Source organism: Tamandua tetradactyla, chromosome 7, assembly GCF_023851605.1.
Source record: "Tamandua tetradactyla isolate mTamTet1 chromosome 7, mTamTet1.pri, whole genome shotgun sequence".
NCBI lineage: Eukaryota > Metazoa > Chordata > Mammalia > Pilosa > Myrmecophagidae > Tamandua > Tamandua tetradactyla.
This window is the reverse complement of record NC_135333.1, coordinates 17,831,846-17,849,823: the sequence shown is the minus strand read 5'-3', so window position 1 is coordinate 17,849,823 and position 17,978 is coordinate 17,831,846. Positions and strand designations below refer to the sequence as shown.

At 38.3% G+C, this 17,978-nt stretch overlaps 1 protein-coding gene and 1 pseudogene across 3 annotated transcripts in view; one reads left to right on the top strand and one right to left on the bottom strand.

The window, feature by feature from the left end:
• The window catches only part of SMYD3 (SET and MYND domain containing 3), an 876,127-nt gene that overhangs the window by 414,562 nt on the left and 443,587 nt on the right, over nt 1-17,978 (top strand). The gene's annotated exons all lie outside the window — the stretch shown is intronic.
• Nucleotides 15,014-15,474, bottom strand: LOC143689466 (transcription factor BTF3 pseudogene; annotated as a pseudogene).

The following is a 17,978-nucleotide window of genomic DNA, read 5'->3' as shown; positions in this document are numbered from 1 at the left end:
AATAAAATTTGCATGCCTATGAAGAACAGAAATTCTAAGAGTCCCTGTGTTTGTGTATAGAGGGACTCTTTGGTGATTCATTAAATGACATAATCCCTAGTATTTCCCTGAATCTTTTAAGTCCCAAATAGGATGTCATGTGTACTGCTAATACTAAGTAGTGTCAGCTTTGAGGAGTGGAGAGGCTGTCGGTTGATAGCCTGAAATACTTTACATTATTTTTCTAAGTGTACAGATTTCTAATATCACAGTTGAGGATAATTTCAAGCACATCTCTCTTTTCCACTAGAGTGGAGACTAGGATATCTGTTTGAAGGTAAGATGTAAGGAAAATACAGAAAAAAACTTTTCCTCCATTCAGTCATTTGTATTATTATATTTTTAGTATATTCTGGTGAAACCCACATCAGCCTTGCTTTCTCGAGGCACTGTTTGCATGCTTATTTCTGTCAGTGGAATGGAATATCCAGAAACTATTCTTTTCTGTTAGCTAGAGCATTTTCTTTGCACATCATGTAGGCCCATAGTTACTTCCACTTCTCAAGGATGGGAATTCCTGTGGTGAGATGGGTGATAGTAATTTTCATAGCTTAAGTGATCACTGTGTTTCATGGAAGCAAATAATATCCATAGATAGTGGAATATGTTCCTTCCCATGGTATTTGGTTGCTTTTAAAGCCTATCACATCTCTTTATGACTTCTTTACATCTCATTCACGGTTTATCTTTGTGTTGAGGAGTCTTGCAAAGGAAGGCGTCATCTGCTGGAAGCTATTAAAATGTTTGCTGCTGCATTCTCTTCTCCCCGTCCAGGTTCTAAAATCAGCCTACAGACATCTGCATCAACCCTCCAAATCAAATCTCTATGACTTTGAGATAAGGATAATAGATAAACAAGTAATTTTAATATTCTTAAATAAAGGCAGAATATTTTGTTTATTGAAACTTTCTTACTTGAGGTACTTCAAATTAAGAAAAAAGGTCTTGCTTACTCAACAGGCCCCAGTGAAAGAGATGGAGTGGTTCTAAAGTTATATCTTTACCTACACCACCCCCAAATGTACTTAGACTCTCTGGATAATGGCTGCTTTTGGATTTCTGACATGGGTGTGGAGAATTCTCCCCATCCCACCTCAAGGAAATTTCTGAGTTAAAAAATAAAACCCGTATTAGTCACTCTTTTGGGTGATATCAGGGAAACAGACATTATTTTGAAAACTAGTAAGCAAAAGGAAAGAATCAAACGTTTAACTTGCTTTCCTTTACAAATTGAACCTCAGGTTAGCCAAATAATTGATGAGTTTCTCTTTGTAGAAATGGTCCAGCTAACAAATAAGGAAGAATTCAGAAAATGAGACTTCATTATTTTGCAAGTGGCTGCTGACATCCCACAGTGGAAGACAACCCGATCTTATATATCTTCTGATGAAGCATTTTTGTTAAAATTACAAACTTTAATCTGGTCTGGCCTCTTTCTCTGACTACCAGTTCACAGGAAGTTCAGGAGGGAAAGGAAATGAAGTGACTTAAAAAACGCTTTGGAGATGTAATCAACAAAATCAAGACTTGGGAAACACTATAGGTTAAATGATCTAGATTTATCAAAAAAAAATGCAGCCGAAGAAAGAGATAGGAGGGAAATCTGCAGATTAAAAGGGACTTTCAAAATATATAAATTAATCTTAAAGTGTACACATTTTTTGGATATTAATTTATAAAAACAAATTGTAAAAAAAATTATAATACAATTGAGGAAAAGTTACAATGCCTGAATGATATTAAAGAAATATTATTGATATATTTAGGAACTATAACATTATTGAGGTTTTAAAAAATGAGCCAAATAAATTTTGAAATACTGGCAGATAAAATGATATAATATCTAGGAATTGCTTCAGAAATAACACAGGAAGAGGGGAGGTGGGGAGAGGAGTACATAAGAGGTATAATGAAGAAAGATTGGCTGTCATTGAAACTAGAAAATGAGTATATGGAATATTCTATCTATGTATATGCTTGAAATTATCTGTAATAGAAACTTTTAAAACACAGAACTTCAGGTAAAGAAATGGAGTAAGACCTTAGGTACAGTGAAAATAAAATTGAGAGAACAGGAAAAGAGATATAAAGTATTTAGCATAGCAACTGGAATGTTTTATCAATTGAATATTGGCTATTATTATTTCCAAGCCATGGATATACCCATCCATTTATCCATGCAGTCATTCATTTGAATATTCAATAAGTGTTTATTGGGAACATAGGATGTGGCAAACCCAAAAATACTTTCACAAAGCAAGTATCTTGGGCAGAGCCCATCATAGCCCAGTGATTCTTTCTGGCCTGTACTCATTATGCAGAGTCTGGTACCCCTTTCGCAGAGTCTCTGAATTATATGTAAATGGCTCCCAGACCAGTGGGCTTAAAGTGGGCCTGTGTGGTGCCATTCCTAAATTCAGTCTTAATGAGTCTTCTCTGGACAGTTCCAACCATCTGATGAGGCTTTGTCTTCCTTCCGAATCATTCAAGTTTTGAAAATCATGGGTGCCACCTACTTAATTCTAGAAGGACCATCTTGAATCACTGGTCTGGTTATCCAAATGACAGCCAATTGAACCTAACCACAGATTTATATTTGAGAAACTATGGGAAAACTCCCTATCTCTGACATTTCACCTTTGGAACTGTTAGACTCTGGAAGATTTTCCAATTGCTACATATAATTACAAGGAAGAATAAATTACTGAAGCAAGTTAAATTATCTTGCATGTCATAACAGTAATTAACATTGAAATAGGAAACGACTGCCATTTTTATAAACACCACTAAGTGGAGGCAGCACCCCTTTTGAAAGTAGGAAAAAAAAAGTGCTCTCTTGCTGAAGTCTGATATGAGGATCGTCCTTAGAAATAGCAACACATCTATGCACTTAACATCATCTACTCTCTCCTTATGGCTCTGCATGCTTTTATCTCCTTTCTTCCATATTTCAGGTAGGTCTGGAAAACAGTTTGGCCATATGACATTTTGCTGGACTAGACTTCACATGGAAAGAGTTCATAGCTTTTTCTGACCCCTGCCTTTCAGCAGCTCCGTATTCATTCCTTGCCCCTTCAATGCACATGCCTTTGCTCTTCTGCCGTGAAAATATTTGTTCTTCTTGCTAAAGTTACTTCCTGTGTGGTCCCTTGAATTTTTGTTTGTTCCTTTGAGCTCCTCTAAATAGTGAACACACTTCCCTAACTCAATTAGAATCTAGCCCAGCATCATCACATATGGTGTTAATAATTGCTTCTTAATTTTTTTCCAAGCTTAAAAATATTAGAGAACCAGATTTTATTAGACCCATAAACAAAACAATTTTAAAAAGCAGTCATACTATGAAATAGAAGCTCCAGGTAACTTCAGGTTCTATCCTCTTAAGAGGTTGACTCAATTCAGTTTGCTTCATTCTTTTGTTTTTTTTATGTTTTTTTTTTATTGTGAAAGATACACAGAAAAGCAGTAAATTTCAATGTACATTTTAACAAGTTGTTATGGAACAGATTTCACAGTTTGGTACGGGTTACAGTTCCACAGTTTCAGGTTTTTCCTTCTAGCGCCTCAAAGACACTGGAGACCGATAGAAATATCAATATATTGATTCAGCAGTCATACTCATTTGTTAAATCCTGTCTTCTCTGTTATACTCCTTCTCTTCAAATAACACATATACCAAAAAGCAATACATTTCAAAGTACGTCACAACAAATAATTGTAGAACAGATTTCACAGTTTGGTATGAGTTACAATTCCACAATATTAGGTTTTTATATCTAACTGCTCAAAAGTATTGCAGTCTAAAAGAAATATCAGTAAAATGATTCAGCACTCATTTGTTAAATCCAACTTTTTTTGTATAACTCCACCATCACCTCCGATCTTTCTTACACTTCTTTTTGTAGGGTGTGTTAGTTAGATTCAGTTGTCAACTTGGCCAGGTGAGCATACCTAGTTCTGTTGCTGTGGACACAAGCCAAAATGGCACGTGAACCTCATCTGTTGGTAATTACATCTGCAGTCGGCTAGGAGGCGTGTCTGCTGCAATGAGTGACGTTTGACTTAATTGGCTGGTGCTTAAATGAGAGAACGCAACGTAGCACAGCCTAGCAGCTTGGCATTCCTCATCTCAGCACTTGCAGCTCAGCCCAGGCCTTTGGAGATGCAGAAAGAAGTCACCCCAGGGAAAGTTGTTGGAACCCAGGGGCCTGGAGAGAAGGCCAGCAGAGACCATCCTGTGCCTTCCACATAAGAAAGAACCTCAGTGGAAAGTTAGCTGCCTTTCCTCTGAAGAACCAACAAAATAAATCCCCTTTTATTAAAAGCCAATCCATCTCCGGTGTGTTGCATTCTGGCAGCTAGCAAAGGAGAACACAGGGGTATCCGGGCTATGCCCATTCTAACATCTTTTTTTTTTGAATTTTTTTATTGTATAGTATAACATATTACAAAGCAAAGATAAAAAAGCAATAGTTTTCAAAGCACTCCTCAAAAAGTGGTTGCAGGATAGATCCCAGAGTTTGTCATGGGCTACCATATGACCTTTCATATTTTTTCTTCTAGCTGCTCTAGAATATAGGAGGCTAGAGGGCTTAAATACTATTTTATCATCACAATCAACTTTTTTTCTTCATTTTTTTGTGAACAATAACATATATACAAAAAAGGTGTAAATTTCCAAGCACAGCACCACAATTAGTTGTAGAACATATTTCAGACTTTGATATGGGTTACAATTTTCACAATTTTAGGTTTTTACTTCTGGCTACTCCATAATACTGGAGACTAAAATAGATATCAGTTTAATGATTGAGCATTCATATTAATTTGTTAAGTCCTCTCTTCTATGTATAATTCCACTATCACCTTTGATCTTTCCATACATCTCTTTGGGGTTGTTTGAGCTATGGCAATTCTAAATGTTTGATATTAGCAAGGTCTGTCACTAATTTGAGGTAGGGAGATGGAACTATCTGATGTTCTAGATAGGCTGGGCTAGGTTTCAGGACTTATCTGGACCAGGGACCCATCTGGAGGTTGTAGATTTCTGGAAAGCTACTCTAGTGCATGGAACCCGTGTGGGATCTTGCCCTAGGTGTTCTTTAGGATTGACTGGAATGGTCCTGGTTGGGGATTGGCAGGTTATGATGAGTAGCAAAGTCTACATGAAGCTTGCATAACAGCAACCTCCAGAGTAGCCTCTGGACTCTATTTGACCTCTTTCTGCCACGGATGCTTTATTAATTAAACTTCTTTCCCCTCTTTTGGTCAGAATGTAATTGTTGATCCCAGGGTGCCAGGTCTGGATTCATCCCTGCGAGTCATCTCCCACATTGCCAGGGAGACTTTCAGCCCTGGCTGTCATGTCCCACGTAGGGGAGAGGGCAATGATTTCACTTGCAGAGTTGGGTTTAGAGAGACTGAGGCCACATCTGAACAGCAAAAGAGGTCCTCCAGAAGTAACTCTTAGACATGCTTATAGGTAGTCTAAGCTTCTCTGCTACTACGTAAGCTTCACAAGAGTAAGCCTCAGGATCAAGGGCATGGCCTATTGATTTGGGTAACCCTAAAGTTTGAGACAGTATTAGGGGATTCCCTGATGGTAAGATTTCAAAGTTCCACAGTCTTTCTCTCCTCCCTCAGGGGACTTTCTCAATACTTTTTGATTTTCTGGATAATATACTCTAGGATGTTTCCAGGCCTTACAATAATCTATACAGGATTAAAGAAACCTCTTTCTCATTCTGTGCTCTCAGTGTTCCAGTTGTTCAAATGAACTATACAGATAGGTTGAATTAGATTATGCACTACAGAAAATTTTAGTTCCAGATCAAATAAACCATTCTTCCATTGGTCTCCAAGAGTATGTGTGGTTCTAAAATATAGACACTGTCTTCCTTATGCCTGTGTTCTGAATAACTTTAACCCCAACCTGTTCGGCTTCGTTCTTATCTCTAAATATCAGGTATATATATATAAAACAGCCTCTCAAAATCCAGAGATTTTAATCACCTATTTGGACATAATATGTCTGTTCTTAAAGCTTACAATTTAGGCCCCTGTTTTCTTATAAGCATTTTCTGAAGGTGACCATACCATTGTTGTTTTTTTGTTTCTGGCTTATTTTGTCTCATCAGATGTCCCACATGTTCATTCACATTGTTGCATGCCCCACGACATTACTCCTTTTTGTAGCAGCCTTCTTTGTCTCTTATGATGTCTTTACATTTAAATTCTGTTTTGTCTGAAATTAGTATAGTGAATCCAGCTTTCTTTTGGTTACAACTTGCATGGAAAATCTTTTTCCATCCTTTAACTTTCAATCTATTTGTATCCTTGTGCCTAAGATGAGTCTCTTGTAAGCAACATATAGCTGCAATATGTTTCCTTTTTTTTTATTAATTAAAGAAACAAAAAGAAATTAACCCAACGTTTAGAAATCATTCCATTCTACATATGCAATCAGTAATTCTTAACATCATCACATAGATGCATGATCATCATTTCTTAGTACATTTGCATCGATTTAGAAGAACTAGCAAAACAACAGAAAAATATATAGAATGTTAATATAGAGAAAAAATAAAAATAATAATAATAGTACAAAAAAAGACAAACAAACAAACAGACAGACAAAAAAAAAAAAAACCTATATCTCAGATGCAGCTTCATTCAGTGTTTTAACATGATTACTTTACAATTAGGTGTTATTATGCTGTCCATTTTTGAGTTTTTGTATCTAGTCCTATTGCACAGTCTATATCCCTTCAGCTCCAATTACCCAATATCTTACCCTGTTTCTAACTCCTGCTGGACTCTGTTACCAATGACATATTCCAAGTTTATTCTCGAATGTCAGTTCACATCAGTGGGACCATACAGTATTTGTCCTTTAGTTTTTGGCTGGACTCACTCAGCATAATGTTCTCTAGGTCCATCCATGTTATTACATGCTTCATAAGTTTATTCTGTCTTAAAGCTGCATAATATCGTATGTATATACCACAGTTTGTTTAGCCACTCGTCTGTTGATGGACATTTTGGCTGTTTCCATCTCTTTGCAATTGTAAATAACGCTGCTATAAACATTGGTGTGCAAATGTCCGTTTGTGTCTTTGCCCTTAAGTCCTTTGAGTAGATACCTAGCAATGGTATTGCTGGGTCATATGGCAATTCTATATTCAGCTTTTTGAGGAACCGCCAAACTGCCTTCCACAGTGGTTGCACCATTTGACATTCCCACCAACAGTGAATAAGTGTGCCTCTTTCTCCACATCTTCTCCAGCACTTGTCATTTTCTGTTTTGTTGATAATGGCCATTCTGGTGGGTGTGAGATGATATCTCATTGTGGTTTTGATTTGCATTTCTCTAATGGCCAGGGACATTGAGCATCTCTTCATGTGCCTTTTGGCCATTTGTATTTCCTCCTCTGAGAGGTGTCTGTTCAAGTCTTTTTCCCATTTTGTAATTGGGTTGGCTGTCTTTCTGTTGTTGAGTTGGACAATCTCTTTATAAATTCTGGATACTAGACCTTTATCTGATATGTCATTTCCAAATATTGTCTCCCATTGTGTAGGCTGTCTTTCTACTTTCTTGATGAAGTTCTTTGATGCACAGAAGTGTTTAATTTTGAGGAGCTCCCATTTATTTATTTCCTTCTTCAGTGCTCTTGCTTTAGGTTTAAGGTCCATAAAACCGCCTCCAATTTTAAGTTTCATAAGATATCTCCCTACATTTTCCTCTAACTGTTTTATGGCCTTAGACCTAATGTTTAGATCTTTGATCCATTTTGAGTTAACTTTTGCATAGGGTGTGAGATATGGGTCTTCTTTCATTCTTTTGCATATGGATATCCAGTTCTCTAGGCACCATTTATTGAAGAGACTGTTCTGTCCCAGGTGAGTTGGCTTGACTGCCTTATCAAAGATCAAATGTCCATAGATGAGAGGGTCTATATCTGAGCACTCTATTCGATTCCATTGGTCGATATATCTATCTTTATGCCAATACCATGCTGTTTTGACCACTGTGGCTTCATAATATGCCTTAAAGTCAGGCAGCACGAGACCTCCATCTTCGTTTTTCTCCCTCAAGATGTTTTTAGCAATTAGGGGCACCCTGCCCTTCCAGGTAAATTTGCTTATTGGTTTTCCTATTTCTGAAAAATAAGTTGTTGGGATTTTGATTGGTATTGCATTGAATCTGTAAATCAGTTTAGGTAGGATTGACATCTTAACCATATTTAGTCTTCCAATCCATGAACACGGTATGCCCTTCCATCTATTTACGTCTTCTGTGATTTCTTTTAGCAGTTTTTTGTAGTTTTCTTTATATAGGTTTTTTGTCTCTTTAGTTAAATTTATTCCTAGGTATTTTATTCTTTTAGTTGCAATTGTAAATGGGATTCGTTTCTTGATTTCCCCCTCAGCTTGTTCTTTACTAGTGTATAGAAATGTTACAGATTTTTGAATCTTATAACCTGCTACTTTGCTGTACTCATTTATTAGCTCTAGTAGTTTTGTTGTGGATTTTTCCGGGTTTTCGATGTATAGTATCATATCGTCTGCAAACAGTGATAGTTTTACTTCTTCCTTTCCAATTTTGATGCCTTGTATTTCTTTTTCTTGTCTAATTGCTCTGGCTAGAACCTCCAACACGATGTTGAATAATAGTGGTGAGAATGGACATCCTTGTCTTGTTCCTGATCTTAGAGGGGAAGTTTTCAATTTTTCCCCATTGAGGATGATATTAGCTGTGGGTTTTTCATATATTCCCTCTATCATTTTAAGGAAGTTCCCTTGTATTCCTATCTTTTGAAATGTTTTCAACAGGAAAGGATGTTGAATCTTGTCAAATGCCTTCTCTGCATCAATTGAGATGATCATGTGATTTTTCTGCTTTGATTTGTTGATATGGTGTATTACATTAATTGATTTTCTTATGTTGAACCATCCTTGCATACCTGGGATGAATCCTACTTGGTCATGATGTATAATTCTTTTAATGTGTTGTTGGATACGATTTGCTAGAATTTTATTGAGGATTTTTGCATCTATATTCATTAGACAGATTGGTCTGTAGTTTTCTTTTTTTGTAATATCTTTGCCTGGTTTTGGTATGAGGGTGATGTTGGCGTCATAGAATGAATTAGGTAGTTTTCCCTCCACTTTGATTTTTTTGAAGAGTTTGAGGAGGGTTGGTACTAATTCTTTCTGGAATGTTTGATAGAATTCACATGTGAAACCATCTGGTCCTGGACTTTTCTTTTTAGGAAGCTTTTCAATGAGTAATTCAATTTCTTTACTTGTGATTGGTTTGTTGAGGTCATCTATGTCTTCTTGAGTCAAAGTTGGTTGTTCATGTCTTTCCAGGAACCCGTCCATTTCCTCTAATTGTTGTATTTATTAGCATAAAGTTGTTCATAGTATCCTGTTATTACCTCCTTTATTTCTGTGATGTCAGTAGTTATGTCTCCTCTTCCATTTCTGATCTTATTTATTTGCATCCTCTCTCTTCTTCTTTTTGTCAGTCTTGCTAAGGGCCCATCAATCTTATTGATTTTCTCATAGAACCAACTTCTGGTCTCATTGATTTTCTCTATTGTTTTCAGTTTCATTTATTTCTGCTCTGATCTTTGTTATTTCTTTCCTTTTGCTTGCTTTGGGATTAGTTTGCTGTTCTTTCTCCAGTTCTTCCAAGTAGACAGTTAATTCCTGCATTTTTGCCTTTTCTTCTTTTCTGATATAGGCATTTAGGGCAATAAATTTCCCTCTTAGCACTGCCTTTGCTGCGTCCCATAAGTTTTGATATGTTGTGTTTTCGTTTTCATTCGCCTCGAGGTATTTACTAATTTCTCTTGCAATTTCTTCTTTGACCCAGTCATTGTTTAAGAGTGTGTTGTTGAGCCTCCACGTATTTGTGAATTTTCTGGCACTCCGCCTATTATTGATTTCCAACTTCATTCCTTTATGTTCCGAGAAAGTGTTGTGTATGATTTCAATCTTTTTAAATTTGTTAAGACTTGCTTTGTGACCCAGCATATGGTCTATCTTTGAGAATGATCCATGAGCACTTGAGAAAAAGGTTTATCCTGCTGTTGTGGATGTAATGTCCTATAAATGTCTGTTAAGTCTAGCTCATTTATAGTAATATTCAGATTCTCTATTTCTTTATTGATCCTCTGTCTAGATATTCTGTCCATTGATGAGAGTGGGGAATTGAAGTCTCCAACTATTATGGTATATGTGTCTATTTCCCCTTTCAGTGTTTGCAGTGTATTCCTCACGTATTTTGGGGCATTCTGGTTCGGTGCATAAATATTTATGATTGTTATGTCTTCTTGTTTAATTGTTCCTTTTATTAGTATATAGTGTCCTTCTTTGTCTCTTTTAACTGTTTTACATTTGAAGTCTAATTTGTTGGATATTAGTATAGCCACTCCTGCTCTTTTCTGGTTGTTATTTGCATGAAGTATCTTTTCCCAACCTTTCACTTTCACCTATGTTTATCTTTGGGTCTAAGATGTGTTTCCTGTAGACAGCATATAGAAGGATCCTGTTTTTTAATCCATTCTGCCAATCTATGTCTTTTGATTGGGGAATTCAATCCATTAACATTTAGTGTTATTACTGTTTGGATAATATTTTCCTCTACCATTTTGCCTTTTGTATTATATGTATCATATCTGACTTTCCTTCTTTCTACACTTTTCTCCATACCTCTCCCTTCTGTCTTTTCATATCTGACTCTAGTGCTCCCTTTAGTATTTCTTGCAGAGCTGGTCTCTTGGTCACAAATTCTCTCAGTGACTTTTTGTCTGAGAATGTTTTAATTTCTCCCTCATTTTTGAAGGACAATATTGCTGAATATAGGAGTCTTGGTTGGCAGTTTTTCTCTTTTAGTAATTCAAATATATCATCCCACTGTCTTCTAGCTTCCATGGTTTCTGCTGAGAAATCTACACATAGATTGTATGTGATGGATTGTTTTTCTCTTGCTGCTTTCAAGATCCTCTCTTTCTCTTTGACCTCTGACATTCTAACTAATAAGTGTCTTGGAGAACGCCTATTTGGGTTTATTCTCTTTGGGGTGCACTGCACTTCTTGGATCTGTAATTTTAGGTCTTTCATAAGTGTTGGGAAATTATCAGTGATAATTTCTTCCATTAGTTTTTCTCCTCCTTTTCCCTTCTCTTCTCCTTCTGGGACACCCACAACACGTATATTTGTGCGCTTCATATTGTCCTTGAGTTCCCTGATACCCTGTTCAAATTTTTCCATTCTTTTCCCTATAGTTTCTGTTTCTTTTTGGACTTCAGATGTTCCATCCTCCAAATCACTAATTCTACCTTCTGTCTCTTTAAATCTATCATTGTAGGTATCCATTGTTTTTTCCATCTTTTCTACTTTATCCTTCACTTCCATAAGTTCTGTGATTTGTTTTTCAGTTTTTCTATTTCTTCTTTTTGTTCAGCCCATGTCTTCTTCATGTCCTCCCTCAATTTATCGATTTCGTTTTTGAAGAGGTTTTCCATTTCTGTTCGTATGTTCAGCATTAGTTGTCTCAGCTCCTGTATCTCATTTGAACTATTGGTTTGCTCCTTTGACTGGGCCATATTTTCAATTTTCTGAGCATGATCCGTTATCTTCTGCTGGCGTCTGGGCATTTAGTCAGATTTCCCTGGGTGTTGGACCCAACAGGTTGAAAGATTTTTCTGTGAAATCTCTGGGTTCTGTTTTTCTTATCCTGCCCAATAGGTGGTTCTCGTGGCACACGTTTGTCTGCGGGTCCCACCAGTAAAAGGTGCTGTGGGTCCTTTAACTTTGGAAAACTCCCGCCGTGGAGGAGGTTCACCAGCCAAAGCGGCTTGGAAGAGTGCCCCCCGGCCCGGGGATCCGAACGCGGGGAGGGTCGCCGGCTGCCGCAGCCCAGGAGAGCGCCCCTCTGAATCTCCTAGTCGGCCCGGAGCGCCAAGCATGGCGGGAGGGCACCAGCCACCGTGGCCTGGGAGAGTACAATGTTACCAGCTGGACCGGGAAGTCACGTGTCTGGAAGGGACCCCGGTCACCGTTCTCCGCGGCCTTGGCATCTCTGCTCCAATTCTCCCAGTTGGTCTGGAGGGCCGGGCGTGGGGGGGTCACCAGCTGCCACGGCTTGAGGGGACTGCCTGTCCAATTCTACCAGCGGGCCCGGGACGGAGGAAGGAAGGGACTCCGACCGCTTGCCACCCTGGCCCGGGGAAGCTTGCGCCACTCGGCGATCTCACCGGAGCTGGTTCTCCCAGACAGTCAGTTGTTCCAGGATGGGGTACGCTGTCTTTTTTATCTCTGTCGTGGCTCCGGGAGCTGTTCTGTATCGTTTCTACTCCCCTAGTAGCTGTTCTGAAGGAGGAACTAAGATCCAAGCGTCTTACTAAGCCGCCATCTTCTCCGGAAGTTTGCAGTATGTTTCTTAGTCCATTCTGCCAGTCTGTATCTTTTAATTGGTAAATATAGTCTGTTGACATTCAAAGTTATTACTGAAAATGTTCTTGATTCTGCCATCTTATCTTTTTCATTTTATTTGTTAGATCTATATATTCTTTTCCCTATTTCTGTTTGTATTATTTAAATTACCCTTAGTGGTACTCTTCAGTTCTATGCCACTAATTGACCTCCCTCTCTTGTCTTTTTTTTTCAGCCAGCAGAACTCCTTTTAGTATTTCTTATAGGGCTGGTCTCTTGTTTACAAATTCTTTCAGGACTTCTTTTTCTGTGAAAACTTCAATCTCTCCTTCAATTTTGAAGGATAGTTTGGCTGGGCATAGAATTCTTGGCTGGAATTCTTTCTCTTTCAGGATCTTGAATATATCATAACACTGCCTTCTCACCTCCAGGGTGCTGGTTGAGTAGTCTGAACTCAGTCTTATTTGATATCCCTTGTATGTAGTAGATTGTTTTTCTCTTTCTGCTTTCAGGATTTTCTGCTTCTCTTCAACATTTGACTGACTGATTAATATGTGCCTTGGGGCAGGCCTATTTGCATTTCTTCTGTTTGGAGTTCTTTGGAGTTCTTTGACTTGTATATTTATGTCCTTTATGAGGATTGGGAAGTTTTCCCACATTGTATCCTCAAGTACTCTTCCTTGCCCTTTTACTCCTCTCTGGGATACCAATGATTCTTATACTTGTGCATTTTGTTTTGTCTGTTTGTCATTTCCCTGTGTTTCCATTGAATTTTCCCCATCTTTTCTTAGCCATTTGCTGTTTGAGTCTTTGAAGTCAATTATCTTGTCCTCTATATCACTTATTCTTTCTTCTGTCTCTTCAAATCTGGTGTTCAAACCTAGTGTGTTTTTTATTTGGTTAACAGAGTCTTTTAATCTCTGTAACTTCTACTATTTTTCTATTTAGTCTTTCAAATTTCTGTTTGTGCTCTTCTACTGTCTTCTTGATTTCCTTTATGTCATTTTCTATCCCACTTATTTATTAAGTACAGTTGTATGAACATCTCTGATTAGTTGTTCCAACATCTGTATCTCCTCAGGGGTTTTAATTTGGACATTAGACAGGACTATATCTGTTTGCATCGTGATATGCTTAGTGATCTTCTGCTGTCTTTGTCATATGTAGATATCTTGATGGATTTACTTTGGGAGTTGATTTCTTTCAGTAGTCTAAGGCCTTGTGTTTGTGGGATCGTTGTACTGTAGGGAGCAGGGCACAGGGTGGAGCACTTGGTATGGTGATTTGTTTGAGGTCAGGTACAGGTGCAGGTTTGGGATGTTATGCTGATACTTGTGAACGTGGGTGCCCAGCAGCCAGGGAGGATGTAGCTGAGCAGGTGCACCAATCTGGGGGCCATAACCTTGGTGTGTGCTGGTCTAAGGCACAGGGCCCTTTGTGTGCATGCATAGAGCTATGACAACAGGTTGGCATTACACCTTCATGGATTGGGGGCAGATGCGACCTGGCTGCCCAGGTTGGCACTCTGTTAGAGCTGAGAATTGAGGCTGAGGGCTGTGTGCACATACGGTTCTAGGACTGCTGTAAAGTGTGGTTCCCAAAGCTGAATGACGTGATGGGGGCCCAAGCACATGTGTGTGCATGGGAGTGCCATAAAGGGATGCGCTGAGTTCAGGGAGGCTGTGCGACACTATTGGCGGGGGGTGGGAGGCGGGCAGGTGTAGCCTAAGTGTGGAGATTAGTGGCCACAACCTTTATGTGCTGGCAAGAGCCTGCAGGGAACAGGGAGGGGGAGGTAGTACTTGGGAGGTGTGCAGGAGAGGTATGTTGGGCTGCACTTGGGTGGGGTTGTGGGGCAGGTACATGCACTGGGGGCTGATAGGGAGGTGCTTGGCGCACAGGGAATGGGAGTGTGTGATGAGGTTCAGGTGTTTGGGGTACGGGGTGAGTCACCAGTCACAGGGCTGCACTGGTGAGGGTAGTGTGCCCAAGGAATGCAGCCTGGCTTACTTCCTAGTCCCGTGTTCCTGTCCGTGCACTCCCGCAGGCTCTGCGACTCGGTGCCTCTGCACCTCCACGCCAGGTTTCAGCTTTCTGCATCTCAGTTCCTTGGCCTCTGCGAAGGCTGCCACATGTGATGCAGAAGGCTCTCCCATGTCAGCCACACCCCTGAACTGCCTCCTCCGTTGCCCTCCTGTCCCTTCTCTAACTTTTCTGGAAGCAGGGCTAAGCTCAAGTTAGTCTTCCTGGAAGTCCCTCCCCTCATTCTTTTATTATTATTATTATTTTTAATTAGAGAAATTGTAGGTTCACCAAAAAATTGTGTAAAAAATATGTAGTCCCGTAGACCCTCCCTATTATTAACTCTTTGCATTAGTTTCATACCTTCATTACAATCAATGAAAGAATATTATAATTGTACAATTAACTGTAGTCCATAGTTTATATTAGGAATTTATCCATTTATGGGTTGATTCTGAGGAGAGACTTTTCCAGGGGATGTCTTATGTCATCATGTCAATCAGTTTCCCTAGCTCTTGAAAGCCGCATCACAATTCTCCACAATATCTGGAATGTCATCATCCTCCTCCTCTTCAGTAGCAAGTAGGGCTTTTTCATCCACATATTGTTTGGGCAGAACTTCAGCCAGTCTTCTGAAACTAGTCAGACTAGTTTAAGATGCACCAAGCTGGTTTAAGATGCTGGGCAGCCTTTTTGTCAACTCCTGGTCTCAGCATGACCTGTAATGGTCAAAGTGTTTGCTGCCAGAGATGCTTGAACTTTAGGGTGGTTAAAGTGAATCACTCTCCCTTGGTTTATAAACGTATTTACCTCTTTAACACCAGAAATATTGTTAACTCCTAATTTCTTTAAGGAGAACAGAAATTTGTTACCATCTGCTGGACCTGTTTTATGAATCACCTTCTTCTGTCTGTGAGCAGTAACTTTCCTACCAATGCCCAATGCCTGCTGTTTGACAAGTTTCTCTTGGTTTGATAGTTTTTTTCATCTTGTTGTAGCAGAAATAGTAGGGTCTCGGGCAGACCACCTATAATTGCTTTTTTTTTAAATATATATATTTTAACTCTTTTTTATTATTAAAAAAATTAACAAAACATTTAGATATCATTCCATTCTACATATACAATCAGTAATTCCTAATATCATCACATAGTTGCATATTCATCATTTCTTAGTACATTTGCAGCGATTTAGAAAAAGAAATAAAAAGACAACAGAAAAAGAAATAAAATGATAATAGAGAAAAAAAAGACTATACATACCATACCCCTTACCCCTCGCTTTCATTTACCACTATGTAATTGCTTTTTAATTTATTTTTTATTATTTAAATTTAATTAATTAATTAATTTTTAATGCTTTATGGCGGGGTCACATTTCATTATTTTTTCATGTGAGTATCCCTTTATCGCAACACCATTTGTTGAATTGTTGTTTGTTTTTCTTGCTTGTTTTTTGGGAAGTGCATGGACTGAGAATTGAACCTGGGTCTCCTACATGGCAGATTAGAATTCTACATTAAACTACCCTCGCACCCCCTGTAATTGCTTTTTAATAGCATTACTGAGGGGATAAACTCAAAAAGTTAAGGAGGAATAGCCTGTTTAAATTATAGAGTAAAGGCATCACAAAACTAAAAATAAATGGTACATAGTTATGTTTATCTTCATTGAGTGAGTAGTGTGTAGGCAGTTAGATATCAACAAATTTTAGGAGGGTCATATTAATCTGTCACTGGTAGTTGGGATTATAGTTCTTTTCGTTTATTCAATACACTGTTGCAATGTCTAGAATTTATTTAGGCAATTGACAGGACAACGATGGATACAACCCTGCTCTTGATAATAATGACTTTATAATTTTTGTTCCTGTTCTTCTTTTAACTTTTCAAACTCTTGAAAGATGTGGGAATTGTGAGTGTTGGGATCCGATTTAAGACAGCTGTGAAGTTAGTACATTTGCTTATAATTGAGAAGTTGCCCCTACATTTTTCTGGTGAAGAGAATGACACATTAGCCAAGTACATGAAGTTCAAAGCATCTTTCCTCTTAATATTATGAAGGGTTATTGTTCTAGTTTGCTAGCTGCTGGAATGCAATATACTAGAACCAGAAGGCTTTTATAAAGGGGAATTTAATAAGTTGCAAGTTAACAGTTTTTAGGCCATGGAAATGTTCCAATTAAAGCAAGTCTATAGAAATGTCCTGTGTAAGGCATCCAGAGAAAGATACCTTGATTCAAGAAGGCCGATGAAATTCAGAGTTTCTCTCTCATCTGGAAATGCACGTGGCAAACATGGTCAGGGTTTCTCTCTTGGCTGAAAGGGCACATAGTGAACATGGCCTTATCTGTTAATTTCTTCTTCAGCTCCCTGGGTGGCATTTTCCTTCTTCATCTCCTCCAGCAGAGGCTGGGGGACTCTGCTTCATGGTTCTGTGGCATTTTCTGTTGTGGCTTCCTCATGGCTCTGTTGTTTTCTGCTCTCTCTGAATCTCCTTCTTTCTCCAAAATGTTTCCTATTTTATAGGATTCCAGTGAACTAATCAAGACCCACCCATATGGGTGGAGACATGTCTGCACATATTCCAGCTTAACTCACAATTGAGTCACATCTCCAGGGAGATGATCTAATTGCAGTTTAAACATACAGTATTGAATAGGGATTAGAAGAAACAGCTGCCTTTACAGAATGGGATTAAGATTAAAACATGGCTTTTCTAGGGTACATTCAAACCAGCACGGTTGTCTTGAGTGGTATAAAAAGATTTGACCAAGTCATGGATATGAAAACCATCTTTTGTACCCTCAGGCCAATTGTGAATCACAGAGGTTCTCATAATATTTAAATAACAGGCCTGGAAATATCTCCTCCTTTAACTTTATATTTCTATTTCTTTCCACTAATTTTGGTTGCAGTCTATAATTTGGGGATTTGTATATTTATATCTAATGTATGTGTTCTTTTAGCTAAAGAATGGTCAACTTCACCATCTAAGGGGAAGAGAAAAATTTATTAGAATTATTGACAAAAGGCCAATATTAGTGTTATTCTCAATGTTGTGAAAATATTTTCCTCTTGCTGATGGTTAGAATGTTATATTACTACTGGCCACAGTATCAATTCTGTTGTAATCGTGTTTTTGAGCATGTATATTTGTATGTTTTCTTTCTGTCAGTGTTTCTGAAGAACCATATATCATCTAAAATTTTGTTCCCTCTTTAGAGCTAGACAGCCATGGAAGGAACTTGGAATTGTTTTATACAGTAGTACTCATCTGTGTAGTTGAGGGAGGCTAATTTTGTCAGTTTTAACTCCAATTTTGTAACTCCCCATTTTTGTTTCTGAAACTAAGTATGATGAAAAAATAATTATTTGGTGGTTACTGGTGAGGTGATTTGGATTGGGGTCTGGAGGAGGCAATGAAAGCGAAAGGAGGGCTGGAATGGAATTAAAAAATACCTCCTTACTGATT